At 40.3% G+C, this 16,184-nt stretch overlaps 1 pseudogene; it reads right to left on the reverse strand.

Moving 5' to 3' along the window:
* Positions 1–386: 386 nt before the first annotated feature.
* LOC126018164 (heterogeneous nuclear ribonucleoprotein L-like) lies at positions 387–2,046 on the reverse strand (annotated as a pseudogene).
* Positions 2,047–16,184: the final 14,138 nt, after the last annotated feature.

The raw sequence follows: 16,184 nt of genomic DNA on the forward strand, positions 1-16,184 counted from the left end.
TTTTTGAGACTAAAGGGAAAGACTAAGAATGTATATGTGTGGAAATCATTATACTTTGTGCTTGATTGCATGTTTTGAGAAAAAGTTAAAATAAAATGAAAAAAGATACCTGGTAACTGTAAAAGTGTGTCTATATAGCGAATGAAATGTATATGAAATATACAGATCATTTTATATTTTATTGTATGGGTGTTTTCCATTGCTAAAAATATAAAGTATACAATTGTTTTATAAAACATTACATCAAAGTTTTGCATATATCTCCCTATTAAAATATTCTAAAATATATACTTGGCTGCCTTATATTAAAGTTGTTCTACAATAACTGTTTGGTTCCATATTTTCAGCTTATTATGTTTTTTTTTGGGGGGGATCCCAGACAAGTGTTTATTTTCAAACTCTTTTATTGAAATGTGCCAAGAGTACGTGAGCAGCACAAATGTATGAACAAGGGGGAAAAAATCACATGTACAATAATTTCCAAAAGTGAAGTTTAATCTGGGGGTTCTCAGTTCCCCTTCCCCTCCCCCTCTTGACTTTTAGCATTTCCATTATGGTTAAAAGCCTCTAACCTAGCATTTAAAAAAAAAAGGAATACAGGAACTTTTGCAGAAAGGGAAAAAATAACCAGCATCAAGGAAAAGCAATGTTTTCCTGCTCGAATGGGAACTACTTCCTAGGTATCCAGTTAGGAGGCGTGCTGAGCAGTGGAGAAACAGAACTTCAGGGTGTACGGGTATGGGCCATTTGGGTTTTTCATCAGGTAATGGTTCAGGAAGCCCAAAGTTTCCAGGGCATCGCTCTTGGATTCCCACTCTAGCAGCCCTGAGGAGCTGCGTTCACTTTTGCGGGAGAAGACTTTTACAGACTATGGTCGCTTTATTCCCAGCTCATCACAGATCTCAAAGAAGTTCTCAGTCACTTCCAGGGGGGCATTGAAGAAGTGCAGCAGGTTGCTCGGGTGCTGGATACGATTCTTGGCCGCCTGCTCTGGGGTGGAAAAGCGGTTGTTTCTCGACTCACTAAAGTCTTTGTAATTGCAGGAACCGTCTTCCAGTCCATACGACTGGCCGGGCGTGATGGCAGGCTGCTTGGGGACACACACGTTCAGCTTCTGCCAGAACATGAAGTTGTTGAGGTGAGTGATGGCATGGTCCACAGCGTAGCCATCAGCCATCTCCACCATGACAGCCCCAGACTTGCTTTTCATGAATTTGACCTTCTCCACATTGCCATACAGGCAGAAGACATTGAAGACTCAGTCACAGTTCATCTTAGACTGGTCCAAGCCATAGAACATTAGCACGGGGCTGTCGGTGTGAGGGCCATACTCGGGTGGTGGGGGAAGGGTGCCCACACTGGTGGCTGTAGCGACCCCCCACAGGTGGGCCCATCCTTCACCCTTCGTAGTGAGGGGGTGCGTAGCCCTCATCATGGTAATGGCTGTGGTACCCACCGTGGGGCCCTCCATATTCCGCAGGATGATCTCTCAGGAGAGGGGGCTGTCTCTGGCGTTTTTGGGGTTGCTGCTTGGGTCACCTTGTCCACTGAGATTGGGGTTCGTGTAGTCCCAAGTATCCTGATCATTCTTGAACACATTCAAGCGTGTAGGCTTTGCATATTCAATCTACAGAGTGCAGCAGCCCGAGTAGATGTCAGCCCCTTTGAGGGAGGCCATGGCCGTTGGGCACTCTGCACGGAGTCAAATTCCACCATGGCCTGGACTCCATTCTTGTGGAAAATGACGATTCTCTGGACAGGGCCACAAGGGTTACAGATAGTGTACAGAACATACGAAGTGATGGAGTAGATGGGGTTCAAGATGGTGAAGAGAAGCACGCTGTTGACACTCCTGGAATCATCCGAGTCTCCAGGGCAGGAGATCTTCTGGCACAAAAGCAGGGTGACCAGCGATGTAGATTTGGTTGTCGGCTGCGTAGTTCATGGTGTTGCAAGCACCCAACTATCTTTAAACTCCACCAATGCTTGTCTTATTTTAGGCATCACCACCACATAGCTGATGGGTCCAAATTCCTGCAAGGCCTCTACAAGTGATCTTCTACCACACCATCAACCAGGCCCCTGATATGGACGACTGGGGAAGCGGGGGTTTTGTGCGGGTCATCCTAGTTCTCCCCGCCTCTGCCACCCACTGCCCTGGCTCCTCAGCTGCCACATCCGCCTCCTTGCTGGTCGCCAGAGTTGTCAGTCTTGAGCCGCTTAGGGGCTCAGCCGCCCTCGCTGCAGCCGCTGGAATAGCGGCTGCCACCGCCTCCACTGCCCGCTGCCACCATCTTCACCCTCGCTCAGGACCACCTCCGCTGCTCGTCCTGCTGCTGCCTCTGCTCCAGCCACCAACACCATTTCTCCATCTTATTATGGTTTTACAGTGGCTGAAGAAATAAGGATGAGAAGCATAGAATTGATCAGTTAGGCACAATTTTGTGTATGTTATTACTATAATAGTACTCTAACAATTCTGATTTATATCATATATATAATAACAAATCCAAGGAAAGTTAAGATGGATCACTTTCCCCAACTTTAAACTGTATTACAACACTATGTTCATTAACACAGCATGGTACTGGAATAAAGACAGACCCTCAGAGCTGTGAAATAGACTTGAGTGTTCAGAGAAAGCTTCCCAGACATACAATCAATTAATATTTGATAGAGGGGCAAGACATGCAGAATGGAGCAAGGAAAGCGTCTTCAACAAATGGTGTTGACACAACTGGTCAGACACTTGCAAAAAAGTGAACTCAGATCTCCTTCTAGCATCATGCACAAAGGTCAAATCCTAATTGATTAAGTACCTTGACCACAGGCCTGAAACCATAAGGTAAATAGAAAAACATGTAGGTAAGAGTCTCCATGACATTTATACTAAGGGCATCTTCAGGGAGGAAATAGTACTCTCCAAACAAGTGGAAGCAGAGATAAACATATGGGACTATATTAAGCTGAGAAACTTCTGTACATCAAAGAAAATAGCCCCTAGTATACAAAAGCCAGCCACAGAATGGGAGAAACTGTTCACCCTATACTCATCAGATAAGGGTCGCCTATAAAAATATACAAGATACTGACACAACTTACCACGAAATAAACTTCTAACCCATCAAAAAATGGGGAGAAGAAATGAACAATTTCTCAAAAAAGAAATACAAATGGCCACAAGGCACATGAAAGTAAAATGCTCCACATTGCTAATCATTAGGAAAATACCAATTAAAACAAAAATTGGGTAGCCTCTCAAGCATCAGAGACTGGCACACATCACAAAGAACAAGAAGATTCAATGCAGGGGTTGGGGAAAGGTGTGAGAGAAAGGAACTCGTATTCACTGCTGGTGGGAATGCCATCTAGTCCAGACTTTATGGAAAACAATATGAAGATTCCTAAAAAAAAAAAAAACAAAAACAAAAACAAAAAAACCTGAAAATTGAGCTCCCATATGGTCCAGCTATTCTACTCCTAGGAATATACCCTAGGAACACAAAAATGCAATTCAAAAATGTCTTCCTCATGCCTATATTCATTGCAGCACTATTTATTATAGTCAGACTCTGGAAACAACCAAGATGCCCTTCAACAGATGAGCAGCTAAAGAAACGTGGTACATATACACAATGGAATATTATGCAGCCTTCAGGAGAGATGAAGTCATGAAATTTTCCTATACATGGATGTACATGGAATCTATTATGCTGAGTGAAATAAGTCAGAGGGAGAGAGATAGACACAGAATAGTCTCACTCATCTATGTGTTTTCAGAAAATTAAGGACATTATTGTAATCATCCATAGAGACAATAGAGATGAGGGCCGAAGGACCAGTTCACAATCTGAAGCGAACCACATAGAGTGGTGAGTGTAGTTTGGGAAATAACTACACTAACAACTATCATAACCATCTTAATGAGTCAGTGAAGTAGAATGCCTTTCTTGAGTACAGGCAGGGGTTGGGTAGGAGGGGGTGGGGGCATTGGTGGTGGGAATGTTGCCCTTTTCCCTAATGAAGTGGGTGTTCTGCTTATGACTGAAACCCAACTACAATCATGCTTGTAAGCATGGTGCTTAAAGAAATATTTTATATAAAATGTAATATTCATAGAACTGCTTCATTAAAAATATTGAAAATAAAAGTGTCTAAAAGAAAAAAGTGAGAGAGGGAGGGAGAAAGAGAGACAGAGAGACAGACAGAAATCATACGGAGTGCCTGGAATCCAGTTGTAGTCACGTGCTAAAGGTATCTTAAACTTAATTATTAATCTGACCCAACATCATAGAAAGTTTAGGAAAAGGAAAGTTTATGCCTGTTCCATGAATTATTCTTTTTAGCTGTGGAAAAATCAAGAAACAAAGGAAGAAGCATTTTATTACTTCTGCTTCTAGATATTGATTGCTGTAACTCAGGGGTCTCAAACTCGAGGCCCACTGGCCGTTTGCAGCCCTCCGTACAACATTTTATGGCCTGCGGCCAGCCTTCAAGTATCGCAGTATTCTCGGTTATTCGCTTACCAAATAATTGCAATAAAAATAGCATTAGTAAGAAAAACATGGCATTAAACATTCGCATACCCCAAGCAGTTCCATTCGGGGTATGCAAATATTTAATGCGATTTTTTGCAATGTTTTTTCTTACTAATGCTATTCTTATTGCAAATATTCGGTAAGCCAAATCCCTTTTGAGGCTTTCCCTCATGCCGACTTTTCCTCCTGCGGCCCCCAGGTAAATTGAGTTTGAGACCCCCGCTTTCACTCATCAGTTTTGAAAGAAAAGTAATTTCCTAAAGTGCCACTAGGTGACAGTCAAAGGTTATTGTATGATTCTGTAAAGCCCGACTGGCTAGAAGGGGGCGCAGTCCATAAGGTTTGGGAAGAGGTAGGCTTAGACAGAGTACTGGAAGCTAGAGATATTTGGGGTTATCTGCAGGTGGTTGTGAAAAGTTACTCTACCAGAGTAGGGAACAGTCCAGTGAATCAAGTCTTTGGGACAGTCCTGGCCTGGAGTCCTGGATGTCGTGAATTTTTCAGTGATTCGTACTGACCCTTACTGATTGCTTCACCTCCTTAGCCCTGTTTCCAAGGGGTGTCTGCGTGAGAGCTATTGCTAAATTCTCAGAGATGTATGGAACATGGCATAATGATCACTGTCAAGAACAGAACACGATCATCCTCATCTTTATCCTTCTCCCTCTTCCTCCCTCCTCTTCCTTCTCCTACTTTTGATTTGTCCTTTACTTTCCTGTTTGCAATAAGACCTCTGAAGCTTAATCCTGAAACTTAACCTTTCCAATCAACTAGGGCTGAAAGTCCCAGCACATGTCAGTGAGTCTTTGGACACATCCCAGGAGAAATCTAGCTCTTCCAGTCGCTGCTCTATGAAGGAGGGTGACCCAGATTCCACCCTTTTCCTGATGATCCTTTTGTAACTGGAAAAATCCCATAATAATGTAAAGATCCCTACATCTGGCACAGCTCCCTCAACTCCACAGGGTCGTTTTCAGGAGGAATGAATAGGGCAGCTCTTCTTTTTCTCTTTTTACTCTCAGAAAGCACCAGTCACCTCTTTGTCACCCTCCTATTCCCAATTTCTTTAAGTTTTGGCTGACACTGGGGAGGCCGGCCAGGCCGGTTTTCTGTCAGAGTTTGGCCAGGGCATGACAGGGCAAGGAGTATCCAGGGGTGCTGGCAGCCAGGATTAGTGATAGAGAATGTGAGCATCAGGGACCACTGTAGAGGAACAGAAGCCTACGAACAATGTGGGCAACCGGACTTATGCCCACATTGCAAATACCTTTACAGTATGGGAGAACAGAGGGCAAGATTTGATTAAAGCAGCTTAAATTCCAGAATAAGAGTCCTGTAGAGTATCTACTTTATGGGCCTTTGAAATACCAAGCTGCCCATACAACCAAGTCTTGAATATGAAGGCCTCCCATCTTGTGCTTTTCTTTTCCTAGGCTTTCTGGTATCCCCTTGTAACTTTCAGTTCTAGTCAATTCCCCCTTTGAGACTATGTCCCAGTGACTTGATTACTTTGAGGGAACCCAGTAGTCATGTGTTCTCTGCCCTTATGACTCACTCAATTCTACACTGATATGGAGGTTCTGACGAGATAGTACAAGGTGAACGCATTAGCATAGCATATGTCTGTGCTGGCCAAGACCCTCACTGAAATCCCCACCAGTGCCAGGAGTGATGCTTTAACAGCCAGTGGTTGTACCTGGGTACCACCATGCATGACCCCAAAATACAAAATCCAAATAGAAAGTAACATAACAGTATGCTGATATGGAGAAGTATGTCCTCAAGTTGAAAACCTCTTCCCCCAACTTTAAATTTTATTACAGAGCGGTGTTGCAAGCAGTAAGTCATCTGCCTTGTCTATGCTAGCCTAGGATGGACCATGGATCCTTGTGGCATTCCATATGGTCCCCCCAGCCGGGATTGACTTCTGAGTGTATAGCCAGGTTTAAACACTGAGCATCACTGGGTGTGGTCTAAAGACCAAAAAAAATTTGTATAACAAAGCAATAGTCATTAAAATAGCATGTTATATTGATAGAGACAGACTCTCAGATCAAGTGAATAGACGTGTATCCAAGTAATGTTATCCAGACATTCAATCAATTAATCTTTGATAAAAAAGCAAAAACTGCAAAATGGAGCAAGGAAAGCCTCTTCAACAAATGGTGTTGGGACATCTGGTCAGCCACATGTTAAAAAACCTCAAATACCCATCTAACACCATGCACAAAAGTCAACTAAGCATAGGTTAAAGACCTTGATATCATACCCCAAACCATAAGGTATATAGAAGAAAATATAGCTATATATGTTTTATGACATGAGACTAAAGGCATCTTCAAGGAGGAAACAACACACTCCAAACAAGTGGAAGGAGAGATAAGCAAATGGGACTACATTAAATTAAGAAATATTCGATCTCGGGGCAGGGAAGGTGGCGCTAAAGGTAAGGTGTCTGCCTTGCAAGTGCTAGCGTAGGACGAACCGCGGTTCGATCCCCTGGTGTCCCATATGGTCCCCCCAAGCCAGGGGGGATTTCTGAGCGCATAGCCAGGATTAATCCCTGAGCGTCAAAGGAGTGTGTCCCAAAAACCAAAAAAAAAAAAAAAAAAAAAAAAGAGAAATATTTGATCTCAAAGGAAACTGACTAGGACTCAAATTCCACCCACGGAATGGAAGAAATTATTCACCCAATACCTGTCAGATAAAGATGATCTACGATATACAAGGGACTAACAGAACTTAACAAGAAAAAAATTTAACCACATCATAAAATGGGAAGAAGAAATGAACACACATTTCCTCAGAGGTGAAATGCAGAGGAACAAAATGCACATAAAAATGTACTACATTATTAATGATTACGGAGATGCAAATCAAAACAACAATGAGATATTATCCCATGCCATAGACACTGACAAACATCAAAAAGAACAAGAACAGCTAGTGCTGGCATGAATGCAGGGAGAAAGGAACTCTCATTCACTGCTGATTTTGAAATGCCATCTAGTCAAGCCTTCCTGGGAAAGGATATGGATATTCTTTTAAAAACTGGAAAGTGAGCTCCCATATGATCCAGCAATACCACTATTGGGGATATACCCTAGGAACACAAAAACATAATACAAAAATGCCCTCTACACACCTCTGTTCATTGCAGCTCTGTTTACAATAACAAAATCTAAAACAATCCAGATACCGACAACAGATGAGTGGCTAAGGAAACTGTGGTACACATATACAATGGAATTCTACTCAGCTGTTAGTAAAAATGAAGTCATGACATGTGCCTATACATGGATTAACATGGAAACTATTGTGTTGAGTGAAATGAGTCAGAGGGAGAGAGAGAGATTAGTCTTAGCCATCTGTGGGATTTAAGAGAAACGAAAGACAGTATGATAATAATATCCAGAGATAATAGAGATGAGGGTTGTAAAGACAAGCCCATGAAATAAGGCTTAGCACAAAGAGTAGTGAGCACAATTAGAGAAATATCTACACTAAGGTTCTTATTTGTGAGGTATAAGTGGTATAAGTGAGCTAGAAATAGAATGTCTGTCTCAAAGACAAAAAGGGGGTGGGAGAGGAGGGAAATGGGGGGACACTGGTGGCAGGAAAGTTTCACTGGTGAAGTGTAGTGTACATTTTATAAATGAAACCCAACTATGCATTGTTTATAACCATAGTGCTTAAATGAAGATATTATTTTACAAATAAGTAAAGAAAAGAATATTCTAAGGGTAGGAACTATGGTTCTCTTTTTAGGAAAATTTTAGTCGTTTTATTGGGGGCATACAAAGTGGTACTTAGGGGCTATACCTGGTTCTGTGCCCAAGAACCACTTCTGAAAGCATCTTGTTCATGGCTGTGCTTGGTTCTTTCCCTCTGCCTTCACCACGAGATCGCATCAATCTCTGTCTTCCAACAGGGAAGGCAATTAGGTGACGTTGCAGTACCATATACGTCCCGCAGAGGGCGGCACTCCGTTTCTATTTCAATTAAAAAATTTTTTTTTCTTCATTTAAGCGCCATGATTACATACATGATTGTAGCTGGGTTTTGATTAATAATAAAAGCTAACAGATCTTTAATATAATAAAAAGAAAATTATGTTTATCCTAAAAGCTCCATGCACAATCTAACCCCCAAAGCTTTATTTAGCAAAGTTTATCTCCGTCATTGATGAGGAGCCTAGAAATTGGAATAATTTAACATGTGGATGTGATTATTGATTATTGATATTGATTATAAGCACTATGACCTATCCCATTAAGGTCAGGCCAAAAAGTACAACCTTTCAATAGGTTAAATAGGTTGATGGTATGAGTGCAATTGGGGACATTGTTGTTAAGAAAGTGTGTACTTGGGGGATACCTGATCTGTATTCCTAGATAGACACTCAATCATAAAACCCATTTTCACAAAATAATTGTCCCACAGAAAACAATAATGTGTAACCACCTTGCTTAAAAGAAGACAATACATTTTTAAATAAATTAAAAAAAGTTCTTCCAAGTAATACCCTGGTAATGCCAGTAAAAGACCTTGTAGCAGTCACTCTCACTGAAATCCCCCGTTCTCTGGAATATTTCTGGGTGTCTCTCTCTTGTGTCAAGTTCTAGTTACATCTTGCAAGATACAATCAGTGCCCCCAAGTACTTGAATCATGTGATAAGACCTAACTCCATTTATATGAAGCTTCTTACTTGTGACGTTGTGTGCCTCTGCTGGTGCCTCAGACACCTGTGGACACTAATTTACAGAGGGAAGAGAAACGTGTACTGAGTAACTCTCAAACAGAGCCAAGGCTCAGTTTTTCTAGTACGCTAGTTTTATCTAGTACTATAAATGTGAAATCTGTTTATCCCAAACATGCTCCACACAGAATTTAATCCCGAAATTTATATATAGCAAACTTTATCCCCACCATTGATAAAGAGCCTAGATATTGGAATAACATTACATGGAATGTTGCAGCCCCATTTTAATTTGAAGCGCTAGGACCCATCTCAATCGTTTGAGGCCTAATGCTAAGACATTTCAAAAGATCTCCAAAGTCTGTCTATGAGTGGGGGTCACTGGTTACGTGGTGGTTCCTCTCTCTATTTCTTTTCTTTTTTTTTGAATGCAACTGGGCCCAGTCTATTTGTTATATTACATATGACTCCTTGATCACTGTCAGGAATGATCACTGACCACAGAACTAGCAATAAATCCCAAGTAAATCCTCTCTCTATTTCTAATCTGTTTTGTTCATAATGTCAACCAATACTGTGTTTAGTCCTATTTTATATTAAGCCTCTTTACCACACCCCGTTCACCACCTTACAAAATCCCTACTATCCTCTTCCCCACAACTCTGATCCCATAGCTCTCCTAATATATATTGTAAAAAGTGAATGGATATATAGGATCGAACCTGTCGCCAGGCCTTAGGGCCTTAATGGGTCCAGGTTGGCTTTATCTGCTGACATTGCCCAAAGACGGATGCATGGCCAGAAGTTTGTGGGTGATTCTCGGGGTGGGGTGAGGCAGAGAGTACATGCATCTTGGACTCAAGTTCTCTACCATTCGAGTCCATTGCCCATCACCGGACCTCCAACTTGAGCCCCTGCCGGAGTCCAGAGATCCGAGAAGGCCAACATCCATTATTGTCTATGCTGTTGTGGAAACTGCCCATCCAGAGCTCTCCAGCTAACCCCCCTGTCTGAGGCCATAGGGCCGAGAAAGCCCTAGGTTGAAGGCAAAAATCCACCCTGCCAGAACTGACTTCGATGATCTCCTACACAGATTAATTTTATAATTTAATTTGAAATGAATCTCATACAGTTTCTATACCACTTCATTACACACAATCATTTAGCTAAATACCTTTTTTCTTCTATGAGGCTGCCTGGGTTGGTGTCCAGGAGGAGGACGAGCACCAGGAGGCGGCTGCGGCAGGAATCTGCCCTGCCGCGGGGGCCTTGGCTGTAGGGTTATTGCCCTGCACACTGGCATAAGTTTTGGTGTTTCAAGCTCCTTTTTGGGCCACAGGGGACAGGACGGGGGTGGTCGGGGAAGATGGGAGGGTACCTGGGGGAACAATGGAGACGGGGTAGGGTGGCGGCAGGATAGGGAAGAGGGATCAAAAGTTGTTGTTTGGGGAGGGCCAATTAGGGAAGGGGTGGTGAGGAAGTGGTTTGCTATCTGAGGGAAGTGGGTAATAAAACTAAGGGTACGGGATATATCAGGAGGGGTAGGGGCAAGGGTAGTCGTGGGGATCTGGGGGAAGTGGACTCTAAATGTTCGCGGCATCTCTAGCCAAATGAGCCTGAGGTTCGGCTGAAGTGCGTTTACTTCCCAGTGACATCATACATCATATTGTGACGATGATGCCCCTTATGACGTCCCCTTGCACTCACAGGACAAGCATGTCTAGCCAGTTATTTTAGGAGTTTCTGATCAGAATGGTCATGCAAAAGAAATAAGGTGGAATGTGGGGAGCGGTAATGGCACCAAGCTTTCTTTTCCTATTGGGTCTGGGAAATAGATTATCCTAAATAGATTCCTGTTTGAGAGATGGTTCTAGTTAGATACATTAAGCATGGACCTCTCTGCTCATCTCTAGATGATAATTACTAGAAAATTAATGATATAATGTGGAGTAGATGAATCATTGATATTCCATGTAATTTTTTAACCTTTTATGGTGGTCTGTCCATTCATCTGCCCATTGGGGGCATGCAACTGATACCATGTCTTAGTATGTGTTGAGAGAACCCAATTTTGGTTGCTTCACTGTTATGTTTTGAAGCATTTTCTCGTTCAACTGGTCTTTTATCGAGAAGGTGCAAGTGTGTGAATTTTAGCACACCCTGCAGTTACTTGGAGGGATATATATATATATATATATATATATATATATATATATATATATATATATATATATATATATATTGGGTTTCTAACTGGGGTCATACTTATGCAAGTCAAAGTCTTTACTCTTTTTCTTCAAATGCCCTTATCTTCATTTTTATCTCCTCTAGTGGTTTCAAAATTTTAGAAAGAGCTAATTCCTTAGTTTACACTCTGATAACAGAACCTATCACTGTACTTCACTGTTGCAGCCAATATCACTAACGGAAAACACTTCACTGCCACGATTGTCCTCGCACAAACTACCAGTGTCCTTGGGATCTACTGACCCTTGCTTGTCTCTTAGGATGCCTGCTGAAACTTTTGGCTCCATTTTCTGTGTCTGGAGGAGAATAGGATTGATTTGGACCCGATTCAGAGAATGAGTCTGACAGAAGATTACTACTAATTATTACTGCTCTGGCAGATCTCAAAGCTGCATACTGATGACCGCACTTACCTTGCAAGAGCCCAACCCTATTCCTATCCCCAGCACAACACAGTCCTTCTAGTGACCCTCTGAGTAGAGTCAATAAAAAAAAGTGAGCCCCCACACTTGCACCATCTCTAAATGTAGTAATTTTAGTCAGTGATATTTGATACTAAAGACCATGCATTATGGTATTCTAGTCTAAGATGTCCAATGTACATGGTTTATTTTTTGTTTTAATTGCCAAGAGAGGGCCGTGGAAACTTCAACATAGTATTGACCATTGCCACGTGTCCTATAATTAACTCTGTTTTTACTTGAGTTACATTTGATCATTAGAATTCTATGATTTATCATTGCATGTCATAGGTGATATATCCCTAAAATATTTCTTTTACCTTTTTCTTCGAAATAAATCTCATACCCTTCATTATATTACTTTCACCTTTCTCTGCCTCCACTCCCATTTTCTTTTGACAGCTTCATTTTGTATTCCTGTCCACTCACTTCTATTTTTTGAATTATTCCATTTTTGTGTCCTGTGTTACATACTGGGTAAAATAATAAAATAAATTGATTCCTTTTCATTCACGAATAAATCGACTTCCTTTACGGAAATGTTAAAATTTTGTCTCTTACTATAGATGAGCTATATTTTGTTATGTATTCATATGTATCTCTAATCTGTTCAAAATGGTATTCCCACATGTTTGCTATTGTAAACAATATTGCAAAAACATTGTGTTGAATGTGTTTTGCTTTTTATGTATTCAACTTATTTGTATGGACACTCTATAGCGAAATTGTCACATGTTACGTTGGTTAACTCCGTTCAGAGCTTCTTGAGCTAGTTCCATGCTATTTTCAAATGGATGTGCCAGCAAACATCACCATCAAATGAAAAAGGTTTAGAGTATCCCTTCCTATCCATTATCCATTTTTAACCATTATTTATTGTTTCATAATGTAAATTATCATGATAAGTATTAGACATTCACTGTAGGTTTTATTTTAAATTCTCTAAAAATCAGTGATGGCTAACATTTTTCTGATCCACTTTTGGTATCAGTATGTGCACATAGGTGAAGAAGAGTCTATTTTAAATTTTTGACTTTTTTATTTTATTTCCATTTTTCTTATCATTGCACTTTTTATTTCTCTACATATAAGAATAGTAACTGCTTAACATATTTATAATGTGCTAATTCCTTTTCCCTTCAGTATTTTTCTACGACTGTTTATATATTTTTCAGTACAAAGGCTTTTCAGTGTAATGTAGTTAAATGCATCTCATTCTTTTCATTTCCTTTGTGTTTAATGCCCAAAGAAATAAGGAATTTTACAACAATTTATTTAACTTATATTTTTAGATCTTTCTTTCATCCTTTCAACCATTCTGACTCAGGGAGTGGATCTTGGAAGAGTTCTGTTTGACACTTTTGTATGTGACTGTGTGACTTTTCTAAAATTATTCTATTGAAGAAATTGTTTTCTACCCCAATGGTTAGAATCGTTTTCCAATGGTTTTCTTTCCCTTGGCTTCATTTTATAGACAAAATTTCAAAAAGAGTGTGTGTGTGTTTTCTCGTCATTGAGTTCTAATCCAATGATTTATATATCTACTTTATTTCCTAACCATACAGTTTTTATTGCTATCATCTTGTAATGTACCTAAAATGATCTAACATGGCACACGTCTTTTTCACGATGGATTTCATAAATTATGGAGTTCACTGTTGGTGGAAGTGTTGCACTGGTGAAGTTCCTTTTGTGAGTGAAACCCAACTACAGTCATGTTTGTAATCATGGTGTGTACCTAAAGATATAAAATATTTATGTTATTTATTTTCTCTCCTTTAACATTGTAAATTGATTTGGGATCTATTTAAATCTGTATTTTGATTTATATATTAGATATATTTTTTGCTAATTTGGGGGGTCATTTTGGCTACACTTAGGGGTTTCCCCTGACTCTGTGCTCAGAAATCGCTCCTGGCAGGTTCTGGGGACATTCTGGGATGCAGGGTTTGAACGTGGGTTCATCCCAGGAAAGGAGCTGGCAAGGCCAACGCCCTACAGCTATTCTATCGCTCAGGCCCCTAACAAAGACCTTTTGACTAAATTAATACAACCTATCCATATAAAATAGAATTCCTGACAGTCACTTATTGTTTTAATCTATGTCTTTCACAATGCTGTTTTCACCAAATATATTTTAAATCTTTAGTTGTCTTAAACCATTTTATCTCATAGACAGTTATTTTTGAAATAAAAAATCAGAAATTTCTACCCTCTCCAATGAGGTTATTTTTTATTTTGAGGGGGGGTCACACCCAGTATGCTCAGGGGTTACTCCTGATTTTATTCTCAGAAATCGCTCCTGACAGGCTCAGGGGACTACAGAGGATGCCGGGATTCGAACCACGGACCTTCTGCATGCTAGGTAAATGCCTTACCTCCATGCTATCTCTCTGGCACCTCCAATGAGCTTTTGTTTGCTCTTTTCTGTAAATTTTCTGGCAATTCAAATGAAAAGTTTTATTGAAGGAAAAAACAATTTTAAATAATTGAATTACTTTTTAAGCCCTTTTTAATATTTTTTGTTGTTTTAGGTAACATATTTATGATAGGATTAAATTGTCCAATTTTGGAGTATTGAGTTCATCTCACCATTTACAAAAGTCTAATACCTTCTGGTGATATTAATTCTAGTCTACTTATTCATCCTCTTACAAATTCTCTCATCTATTAGAATGCTGATTAAGATAAAAAACTGCAAGCTACGTTACTATTATTTTAGAATGCCCATGCTGTCAGTTTCCTTTGAGGAAAGGACACTCAATACACAAGTCACATCGATGATACTACCTGGGGTAGACTACACTTATAGTGCTCACAACCTATTTTAGTACTCTAGAAGTGAAAATTATGTTTATCTGAAAATGCTCCATGAACAATCTAACCCTGAAGCTCTATTTAGCAAAGTTTACGACCCCCCCCCAGTATTGATGATGTGCCTAAAAATTGGAATAACATTACATCCTGATGTGCAGACCCTACATTTTAAGCACTATGACTCATCCTATGAAAGTCAGGCCCAAAACTACAATCTTTAAATAGACCTCCAATGTCTGCCTATGAGTGGGTGTCAGTGGGTAGGTGATGAACTCCTCTATATTTGTCTAATCTATTGTTAATATTCCTACCTATAATGATATAGTCCTATTATATGTTAGCCCTTCTCCCCGACCCTGTTCACCACCTAAGAAATCCCTTCTATCTTCTCACCCCCTCATCCCTGATTTTTTTGCTCTGCTGATCTATATTTTAAACAATCCATGCTTATATTGTCTAGAGCCCCTATTATATATAATCCTCCGTCCTTCTGGACTCCTTCTATCCTCTCAGCCCCTCAATCCTGATCCTTTATCTCTCCCTATTGAATTCTTTACCCTCAGTTCTTAACTCCCTAGGAACCCGACCTTCCCCCTGCACCAACAAGCTGCATCTAGGCTCCCAAACTAAAGGACATTCTCCCTTCCCCCATCTCTAGCACCTGCAAGAAACTGCAGCTATGGCTCCTGCTGACTAATTCTATGTGGCCCTTATTCTCCCAGTTCCCCTCAATGTGCACTGTTGCTTGCTACATGATCCTGGGGTACTCCCATTTAGAGGACACTTCCTCATCCTCTCAGACTTCCCAAGACTTCTGTTTGATTAAAATATACCCTGAATCTTAGTTCCACTCAGACAATCGCAAATGACTTAATGGACAACTTTATTTTCTTTATATTTTTCTGTAGATGCATTTCCTTTATAGTTATAACTCAGTGATATTTTCCAGATGTAGAAGTAACCTCTCCATTGATTTTTTAGCTTCTTCTGTATGTACATAGTAGCAAATTCTAGTAGAAAAATTTTTTGCCCAGAGACTATACAGCATGTTGTTTTTACTCACAAATGCACCAATAATACAATATGGCAGCGTTTCTCTTTGCATAATCACACTACAATAGGGAAAACTTATGTTTTTATAAGAAATAAGTTCTTATATAATAGGGATAGAACTCATAAATTTTATTGTGGAGGGGGGCATTCTAAGTTGAACATTTGTCATGGGAATTTAGAACTCAATCAGACATTGATCGTCCAATCCCAGACTTTGGATCCCAACCTTAGAACTTGCACAGTTCCTTGCTACAGCACCAGGAATCAAACTCTTCCTGCTGGAGGTCCTAATACTGTTCTGGCACCAAATTGCTCCAGAGTAGGTTCAGAAGACACCCTAATCACAAGAAAATAGCTGCAACTTGATC

Source organism: Suncus etruscus, chromosome 9 (genome assembly GCF_024139225.1).
Source record: "Suncus etruscus isolate mSunEtr1 chromosome 9, mSunEtr1.pri.cur, whole genome shotgun sequence".
Classification (NCBI taxonomy): Eukaryota; Metazoa; Chordata; class Mammalia; order Eulipotyphla; family Soricidae; genus Suncus; species Suncus etruscus.